The sequence below is a fragment of the Seriola aureovittata genome, chromosome 4 (assembly GCF_021018895.1).
Source record: "Seriola aureovittata isolate HTS-2021-v1 ecotype China chromosome 4, ASM2101889v1, whole genome shotgun sequence".
Lineage (NCBI taxonomy): Eukaryota > Metazoa > Chordata > Actinopteri > Carangiformes > Carangidae > Seriola > Seriola aureovittata.
Window position 1 is genome coordinate 401,120 of NC_079367.1, and position 8,744 is coordinate 409,863.

The 8,744-nt window shown below is 44.6% G+C and overlaps 3 non-coding genes and 1 pseudogene across 3 annotated transcripts; all 4 read left to right on the forward strand.

The window, feature by feature from the left end:
• Window positions 1-843: 843 nt before the first annotated feature.
• On the forward strand, window positions 844-960 carry LOC130168684 (5S ribosomal RNA; annotated as a pseudogene).
• A 275-nt stretch (window positions 961-1,235) lies between these two features.
• LOC130168603 (5S ribosomal RNA) lies at window positions 1,236-1,353 on the forward strand. The gene has a single exon (XR_008827620.1). It is a non-coding gene; the product is annotated as a 5S ribosomal RNA (ribosomal RNA).
• A 275-nt stretch (window positions 1,354-1,628) lies between these two features.
• On the forward strand, window positions 1,629-1,747 carry LOC130168495 (5S ribosomal RNA). Its single transcript, XR_008827516.1, has one exon. It is a non-coding gene; the product is annotated as a 5S ribosomal RNA (ribosomal RNA).
• A 275-nt stretch (window positions 1,748-2,022) lies between these two features.
• LOC130168496 (5S ribosomal RNA) lies at window positions 2,023-2,141 on the forward strand. Its single transcript, XR_008827517.1, has one exon. It is a non-coding gene; the product is annotated as a 5S ribosomal RNA (ribosomal RNA).
• Window positions 2,142-8,744: the final 6,603 nt, after the last annotated feature.

The following is an 8,744-nucleotide window of genomic DNA, read 5'->3' on the forward strand; positions in this document are numbered from 1 at the left end:
ATTAACATTTAAGTAATGTAAGTTAAAATACGCAAAATCAAACATCATTAAGTATAACATCCTCTGTGCCATCAAGTATCGTACTCATATTATTGCAGGCGCCTTGCAGGGTTTGCAAAGGCTTATTGGGCTGGAAAGTAATTCAAACACTCTAACCCTAATCCTAACCCTAACCCTGATATGTGGATAACATGCAATAATTTAACACTCACATTGACCTCTTTTCTGTATTGAGTACTTCTACTCTTAACACTTACACTTCTATTCGAATTATTGACATGAAAGTTGTAGAAAAGCAATGCAGCCAAAGCATCAAAATACAACAAACACCAAGATCAATACACCTTTATAGTAATGATATATTTACGGTATGTTATTTGTACATCATGTGTATATAAAACAGAGTGAGAAAAATAGATAAAATATAAATAAATGCACATATTCATATAGTATATAATTTGAATAAAACATTCAAAGGCAACAGATGAACATTCTACTAGAACACAGAGAGTTCTACTACAACTGAGGGTTCTATGAGAAAGTTTGCGTTGAAGAGTGGATTTGGCAAAATGTACAGTAAGAAGGATGAAGAAATTTCAGATGAAGAGGAAGAAGACGAAGAAGAAGAAGAGGACACCATGGAGAAGGAGACGGACAGTCGCTCAAAGGAAGAGATTGAAGAGACTAAGAAAAGAAAAGTCATAAGAGTCATAAGAGTCATAAGAAAGTCAGTTATCCACCACATCTCGAGGAAAGGCTCCTGCGCTAGACATAAACACGTAGCTTCGTGCATGAAGGACATGATCGTCATGTTTAAAGAGGGTATTTGTCGCCCTCCCTCTCGCTTACGGCCATACCACTCTGAACACGCCCGATCTCGTCCGATCTCGAAGCCAAGCAGGGTCGGGCCTGTTAGTACTTGGATGGGAGACCGCCTGGGAATACCAGGTGCTGTAAGCTTTTTGGCATCTCTTTGCAATCAGCAGAGGACGCTGCTGCTCCTGCTTCAACAACCTGTTACTCTGCACCTGGCTGCACTTTTGGGGACGGGACAGCACAGATCACAATGTAAAGACACTTTTGTATTAAAATGTTACAAAGTTGACATGTTGAGAGCCAAAGCAACAAGCAAACGCTGAAAAGGAAAGGCTCCTGCGCTAGACATAAACACGTAGCTTCGTGCATGAAGGACATGATCGTCATGTTTAAAGAGGGTATTTGTCGCGCTCCCTCTCGCTTACGGCCATACCACTCTGAACACGCCCGATCTCGTCCGATCTCGGAAGCCAAGCAGGGTCGGGCCTGGTTAGTACTTGGATGGGAGACCGCCTGGAATACCAGGTGCTGTAAGCTTTTTGGCATCTCTTTGCAATCAGCAGAGGACGCTGCTGCTCCTGCTTCAACAACCTGTTACTCTGCACCTGGCTGCACTTTTGGGGACGGGACAGCACAGATCACAATGTAAAGACACTTTTGTATTAAAATGTTACAAAGTTGACATGTTGAGAGCCAAAGCAACAAGCAAACGCTGAAAAGGAAAGGCTCCTGCGCTAGACATAAACACGTAGCTTCGTGCATGAAGGACATGATCGTCATGTTTAAAGAGGGTATTTGTCGCGCTCCCTCTCGCTTACGGCCATACCACTCTGAACACGCCCGATCTCGTCCGATCTCGGAAGCCAAGCAGGGTCGGGCCTGGTTAGTACTTGGATGGGAGACCGCCTGGGAATACCAGGTGCTGTAAGCTTTTTGGCATCTCTTTGCAATCAGCAGAGGACGCTGCTGCTCCTGCTTCAACAACCTGTTACTCTGCACCTGGCTGCACTTTTGGGGACGGGACAGCACAGATCACAATGTAAAGACACTTTTGTATTAAAATGTTACAAAGTTGACATGTTGAGAGCCAAAGCAACAAGCAAACACTGAAAAGGAAAGGCTCCTGCGCTAGACATAAACACGTAGCTTCGTGCATGAAGGACATGATCGTCATGTTTAAAGAGGGTATTTGTCGCCCTCCCTCTCGCTTACGGCCATACCACTCTGAACACGCCCGATCTCGTCCGATCTCGGAAGCCAAGCAGGGTCGGGCCTGGTTAGTACTTGGATGGGAGACCGCCTGGGAATACCAGGTGCTGTAAGCTTTTTGGCATCTCTTTGCAATCAGCAGAGGACGCTGCTGCTCCTGCTTCAACAACCTGTTACTCTGCACCTGGCTGCACTTTTGGGGACGGGACAGCACAGATCACAATGTAAAGACACTTTTGTATTAAAATGTTACAAAGTTGACATGTTGAGAGCCAAAGCAACAAGCAAACGCTGAAAAGGAAAGGCTCCTGCGCTATTTAAGATAAACACAAAGCTTGTGCTACAGAAAATGGACCCAGTGAATAGCTTCCTAAGCTTAACATGTCCTATGATAACTATTAATTTAGCTGTACAGACTAATGAGCAGTGATAACTAACATGTCTTTGGGGTCATCAGGTGGGAACCTCCTTTCACCAGTGTTTCGTCTAGTTGGTCCCACAACACCTCCAGGAGGCTAGACAGTGATCACTGGCGTCCCAGAGTCACTCCCCTAATGCCAGCCATCACTGCTCCTCACACCACCATTTTCTTTATCTTGCCTATGCTACCACAAACAACACCATCATCAACTCTGACAAAACACACTAGCAGATTCAGCAAACAAACTCCCCTGCACAGTTGGAGAAAGTGGCGGCCATTTTGAAGGAGGCAGAGTCAAGGAGAGAAGCCTTTTTGAGCTAAACTCTCCCCCGCCGGATTAGGCTGTACTCTTGCCCCCCCCCACCCCCCCACTCTCCAAGACAATGAGGGATGTAGAGTCAGGGAGAGGGGCCTTTTTAGGCTGGCTCTCCCCCGCCGGATTAGGCTGTGCTCTACACCCCTCATACTCTAACACCACACCATGCAACTCACCTAAAACAAACAAACTCACCTAAACAGCCAAAGACACACCACAAACCAATTCGATACAAGCAAACAATACAGGCCACCTCACCTGGACTAACCGCATGGTCTCAAAGAGGCTCACACAGGCCACACCCCCACTTAAAAACACTTCCTCTTCCTGGATTTCTTCCTTGCTTCTCCTAAGAGTCTATCTATCCTAAGTGCTCCCCCTGCTGGGCCCCCAGCTACCATTACTCCTTCTCATCCAAATCCACTGTGTAGGAGCCAATTAAGACATCTACTATAAGTAGGAACTAACCTGTGTAGGTTCAGGTGCCACCCGGAAAGGGAAACAGATTTTTGACCACACCCGCATTCACACACACACACACTCACCGAACCTACTCTGTATTCACCTGGTGACATGAAACTCAAGGCAGAGGAGCTGCAGTTGAGTTGTGAATTTGTGAACTGTTGTTGGACTATTAATGTTTGAATGGAAAAGAAATACTACATGGAATAAATGGACAATTTACAACCGGCAAGTACTGAATGGACAATATTTCATTTAATCGGAAGGTGAAAATGTGCGTCAATTAACTAATCCGTGGTGGAGCACCTCAGTGGCCTAAAGCGTGGGCTTGCCACTATACTTTCAGTCAAAAATCTGTCCGTTTTTTTAGTTAATCGAGAAGAAGTTTGCCATGATTTGCGGCAACGCGGGAGAGCAGACGGATCGCGTGATTGGAGCGCGCAGCCAGCTGCGGCTGATCAGCTGATTGGGACGCCGGAGAGGAGATGCGGTGCATCTTCTCATCTGCTGAGGTCCATCTGCTCATCGGCTGACCAGGACACCGGAGAACATCTCATCTCAACAGGCTGCTGACTGGAGGATTCGGTTCGGACGTTGCGGAGTTTTCCCGCCGCCGGAGACACACAACAGCTGTTTCATCTGACGGAGGTAAGGTAGCGCTACCGCAAGTTTAGATGGCCATTTAGTTGTGTGCACACAAAAAATAAGGCGTAAGTCCAATGCATTGGTTGCTGAAGGGGATGATCAAAACTTTGTGTGGTAATTTTGTAACAATTGTATTGACTGTCGGACTATAAAAATGGACATGGAGCAGTGCGTTGCGGACACGGACATAACATCAGCTGTGAGCGCGCCAGCTGTTGGCAAACAGGACACTGTTGCTGAATGTGAAACGCAAGGCAAGCGGGTTGTCAAACTTACTGCTAAAGCTCTTGCTGACAGGTTAGACAGGTTACAAAATGGTAGAAAATCTAAGCTAAATAAGGCTAGCAATTTAAGAAAAACGATACAAGGTTAATGCAAAATGGAAACGGTTCTGAGGTACAAAATGCTCTTGATGGTTTCATTGAATTGTGTGATGATATAAAATGCGTGCATGATTCAATAATGAGTTTGTTGCCCCAGGATGAAAAAGAAAGACATGAAACATGGTTCAAAGCAAAAATGATGTTCAATGATGAATTTATTGCCAATACACAAGAGTGGGTTTTGAAAAATGAAAAGGGTGTGCCTGAAAATGAAGGTAATCATGAAAATGGTGATTGTGGTGATGAAATTAATCCTGATGATAGTGTTTCCAATGTGGGTAAACATTCAAACAAAAGTTACATCAGTAACAAATCAAGTACCACTTCCTCTGCACAAATTAAAGCAGCAGCAGAAAGAGCTGCACTTGTTGCTCGGATGGCAGCATTAAAGGAACAACATGCATTGGAGGAACAGGAGCAACAAATAAGGAGGAGAAAGGAACAGCTCAAGTTGGAAACTGAGTTAGCAGCATCTACTGCTAAGCTAGCAGTTTTGCAGGCTTCAGATGGACGTTCCTCTCGTGCCTCAAATGGCATGAACTCATATTTTGAAAGGGAAAAGAGGAAGCTGAAACCACCTAACAGTCTTAACCCCACAGTAAAGGAATATGAGCCCGTTGCAAGCAAATCACAGCAGAAGGACTGGTCATTGCCACAGCACAAACAGCCATCAATGGACGTTAACCAAAGCCAACTCAAATACATGATTCAAGTGCAATAAAACAAGATGCTGATGCATATGATGAAAAACATGGAAAAACATCACAAGGTTTGGAAGCTGGTACAACAACTGCTTTGGAAAACAGGCAACATGCAAACCTACGAGGTGATGAAATTACATCTGGAGATGTTATTGCTATTATGCACAAGCAAAATGAAATCACAGCTACTCTTGTTCACCAGCAGCGCTTATTGTCTCTTCCAACACGAGACATTCCTGTATTTGAAGGAGATCCACTTCAATATAAAGCTTTCATTAAAGCATTCGAACAAGGAGTGGAGGACAAAGCTAGTGGAGCTGACTGCTTATATTACCTGGAACAATTCACAAGGGGACAGCCAAAGGAATTGGTTCGTAGCTGTCAACACATGGCTCCTGAACGTGGCTACATTGTGGCAAAGGGTCTTCTCAAGGAACATTATGGAAATGATTACAAGATTTCAGCTGCATATACAGAAAAGGTTCTGGCTTGGCCAACAATCAAGTCAGAAGATGTCAAAGCTCTACAAGCTTATGCTTTGTTTCTGCGTGGATGTTGCAATCTTATGGAAGAACTTCATTACATGTACGAGTTGGATTTGCCAACCAATATGAGACTGATCATTTCCAAACTGCCATTCGAGCTCAGGGTAAGATGGAGAACTAAGGCCCATGACATTATGGAAGCCTCCCGTGACAGAGCTCATTTTTTGGATGTGGTTTTATTTCTTGAAAAGCATGTGAGGATTCTTTCTGACCCCATCTTTGGAGATCTTGAAGTCGTAACACCAAAATCTGTTGGTTTAAATCCTACCAACAAGCTAAAGCTACAGTCAAGGAGTGGAGCGAAAGGAAGCAGTTTTGCCACTACAGTAGCACCCATGTACTCCGTGGAAAACAAGGTTACTCAAAATGACTTCAAGAAACAGGAAAGCCAAAACTGTCATTGCTGTTCACGTGCTCATCCTTTAGAAAAATGCCAACAGTTCAAAGGAAAGAAGCACCGAGACAAAATTAATTTTCTGAAGGAGAAAGGCATTTGTTTTGGATGCTTATGCACCGGACACTTTAGCCGGACCTGTAATAAGCGCATGATTTGTGAAGTTTGTGAGCAACAACATCCCACTGTGCTCCATATCAAGAAGGCAGATGTGGAGTTAGAACCATCAACTCTCCCTCAGACATGTGGGCATACAGGGGCCGGAAAGGATCGCTGCATTCTCTCTATTGTGCCGGTGAAGGTTAAGTCCACCAAGGGAAGTGAGGTCATACAGACCTATGCGTTTCTGGACCCTGGAAGTTCAGCTACATTCTGTTCAGAGGATCTTATGCAGAAGTTGAACATTACAGGGAAAAGAACCCATTTTCTTTTGAAAACAATGGGACAGGAAAAAGTTGTTCCTGCACACTCCTTATTGGGTTTGGAGGTGTCTGGTCTTGAGGAAAACAACTTTTATCTCCTTCCAGAAGTCCTCACACAGAAGAAAATGCCAGTCACAGCAGACAATATTGCTACTGCCGCAGATGTTAAAAGGTGGCCTCATCTGTCGAAAGTCCATATTCCAAGTATAAACGCCAATGTTGACATGTTGATAGGAACCAACGCTCCCAAGTTATTGGAACCATGGGAAATTGTCAACAGTTTTGGAGATAGCCCATACGCTATAAGAACAGTTTTGGGATGGTTTATCAATGGCCCTTTAACTGGAAGTGGAAATGGCAGCAGTCTTGACATGGAGCTTTCCTCTGTTGTGGTGAACAGGATTTCAGTGTCTAACTTGGAAATCATGCTGAAGAATCAGTATATGCATGACTTTAATGAAAAAACCTCAGAGGACAAAGAAATGTCTCGAGAGGACCTTAAGTTTTTGGAAGTCATGGAATCCTCTGCAGAGCTACAGAATGAGAGGTACACCCTGAAGCTGCCTCTTAAGAAACCTGATGTTCTTCTTCCAAACAACTTTGCAGTGGCAAAACAAAGGATACTTGGATTGAGGAAAAGGTTTGTCAGTAACCCAACACTGCACAAGGAATATTCAAGCTTTCTCAACGGGGTTATTGATAAAGGATATGCGGAGCAAGCTCCTCAGCAGCATTTGCAAAGTGGAAAGATCTGGTACATACCACACCACAGTGTTTATCATCCCAGAAAAGGCTCCTTACGAGTGGTATTTGACTGTGGTGCCACATTTAAAGGAGCATCATTAAATGGAGAACTGTTGCAAGGACCCAACCTTACCAGTTCACTGCTTGGAGTTCTCACTCGATTCAGGCAGGAGCCTGTAGCAGTTATGGGTGACATACAGGCTATGTTTCACCAGGTGAAGGTTGCAGAACAGGATCGAGATTTTCTGCGCTTTCTCTGGTGGCCACAAGGGGACATGAGCAGAGAGCTTCAGGAATACAGGATGACGGTGCATTTGTTTGGAGCTGTTTCATCACCCAGTTGCGCTAGTTATGCGCTGAGGCGGACTGCTGATGACAACAAGTCTGACTTTTCTGCTGAGACTGTTCAAGCTGTCAAGCAAAACTTTTATGTGGATGATTGTTTGATGAGCCTGGGCTCAGAAAAGGAGGCCATCCAGATCATAAAAAATCTCTCGGCTCTCTGTAAAAGAGGTGGTTTCATTTTGGAGAAATGGATTAGCAACAGTCGGCAGTGTTGCAGACAATTGCAGAAGAGCAACGGGCTAAAGATCTGAAAGAGCTGAATCTGGATCGAGACAATCTTCCTATGGAAAGAGCTTTAGGTCTGCTTTGGTGCGTCGAGTCAGACTCCTTTAAGTTCAAGTTGGAAGTGAAGCAGCAGTCTCTAACCAGACGTGGCATGTTGTCCACAGCCAGCTCAGTGTACGACCCTTTAGGTATGTTGGCACCAGTCACTTTGTCTGCAAAAATCATGCAACAAGAGCTCTGCAGGAGAAGCTGTGGATGGGACGATGTCATGCCACCAGATATCGAAAGTCAGTGGAAAAGATGGTTGGCAGATCTGGAGTTGTTAGCATCGTTCAGAGTTGATAGATGCATAAAGCCGCAAGACTTTGGTGCACCCATACACAGGCAACTACATCATTTTGCAGATGCCAGTAAAGATGGTTATGGCACTGTAACTTACATCAGGCTGCAGAACTCCAAAGGTACGGCTCATGTTGCGTTCTTATTAGGAAAGGCCAGAGTTACACCATTAAAATCTGTAACTATTCCACGACTGGAACTAACAGCTGCAGTTCTGGCTGCTAGGATGGATGTGATGTTAAAGTCAGAGCTTCAACTTCACTTTGATGAATCTGTGTTTTGGACAGACAGCACTTCAGTTTTGAAGTACATCAATAATGAAGACAAACGTTTCCATACATTTGTGGCGAACAGGATCACAGCCATAAGAGAAGTTTCAAGCCCTTCCCAGTGGAGACATGTTGGCTCCAAGGACAACCCTGCTGACGCTGCCTCCAGAGGAGTAAAGGTGTCAGACTTTCTGCAAAACCATAGTTGGCTGGAGGGTCCCAAGTTTTTGTGGAAGTCTGAGAAAGACTGGCCAGCAAATTATGGTGGTGATGTCCAAGTGGATGCGGACGATCCAGAAGTAAAAAGGGATGCCTTGGTGAATGTTGTTGGTAACGGTTCACTTACTGCCACTGATCAACTTATGAGTTACTTCTCAGACTGGAAAAATCTCAAGGTGTCAGTGGCGTGGTTTCTCCGGCTGAAAGGAATCTTGTTGGAACGCAGTCGTTCAAGAAAAGGTTTGGAGGCCTGTGTAAATACTCAAGTAAAGAGATCAAAGACTGCGAT